Source organism: Acomys russatus, chromosome 1 (genome assembly GCF_903995435.1).
Source record: "Acomys russatus chromosome 1, mAcoRus1.1, whole genome shotgun sequence".
In the NCBI taxonomy this organism is placed as follows: Eukaryota; Metazoa; Chordata; class Mammalia; order Rodentia; family Muridae; genus Acomys; species Acomys russatus.
The window spans coordinates 32,205,745-32,207,063 of NC_067137.1; positions in this window are offsets into that span (position 1 = coordinate 32,205,745).

Below are 1,319 nucleotides of genomic sequence, written 5' to 3' on the forward strand. Positions count from 1 at the left end.
CGTACCCAGGATTTAGGCTTTATCCTTAGGCAGAGTAGCAAACAGAAGTGATAGGAGCTAATGTTGGAGTCAGAACTGGGCTAGTTTCCCCCACGTCTACTCATCTCAGAACCAGCAGCTTCCAAAATATTTGTGTTTGGATCTGTAGTGTATAGAGAAAAGAAGCCCGACAGAGCTTTCCCATATTCCTACAGCTTCAGATCAAAAAATGTCTGTCATCCCTCATAATTCATTAACATGTATGAGCCATTTCATGACCTTAGTCACTGTTCTATTGATGTGAAGAGATACCGTGACCGAGGCAACTCTCGTGAAACAAAGCAAGAAAGCATTTACTTGGGGTCTTGTTCACAGTCTTGGAGGTTTAGTACATTTATCACCATGGCAGAGAATATGGTAGTTTGCAGGCAAGTGCTGAAGCAGTAACTGAGAGCTACATCCTGATCTTCAGGCAGAGAGAAAAAGATACTGGGCCTTGAATGGGCTTTTGACATCTCAAAGTCCACTCCCAATGACACACATCTTCCAACAAAGCCACACCTCCTACCTCTTCTAATCCACTGAAACAGGTCCCATTCCCTGGTATCTAAGCATTCAACTATATGAGCCTATTGGGGGCCATTCTTGTTAAACCAGGATAGCCAGTAATAGCCAAGGTCAAAGACAGTGGAAGAAGCGACATTCTAAGAGAAGCAGAGAAGGCAAGAATGATGGACATATCACAGTACTTACCCCAGGTGAGAGTGATGAGAAACCGAACACACGCCAAAATGGAAACTTCCCTATCCTCTCTTCTTTGGCAAGCTTCCAATCTCATACCGGAAGGGATCCCTGACTCTCAGGTCTTCTCCAGGTTTGGCATTGTCCCTTCTGCTAGCCATTTTCTGACGGAGATAACAAAATAACTGTGTGTTCAATGTGAGTTGCTTCATGAGGAAGCATTCAGAAAACTCTTCAGGATAAGAGGGTGAGATAATAAGCTCAGAGGGCATCCCATACCTCTTCATACTGTCAAAAGCTGATTTCAAACATTGCAATGTGATAGAATAAAGGCTTTATGGGAAAGACTTGGGGTAAAATGCTAGTCCAATATACTCCAGTCCTATGACCTTGGACACATTCCCTCACCTTATGTATAAAATAAAAATAATGGTAATTATCTTGCATTATGGTTATTAATTTTCAGTTCAATTACTGTGTAGTTATATCTCAATAGCTCTTAGTTGGATCTTTTTCTATAGTCTGCACATTTTTTGCCCATTTCTCTGTGTGGCTATGTCTTATGCCAACTTCATCCATCTCTATAAAATACTGAGACT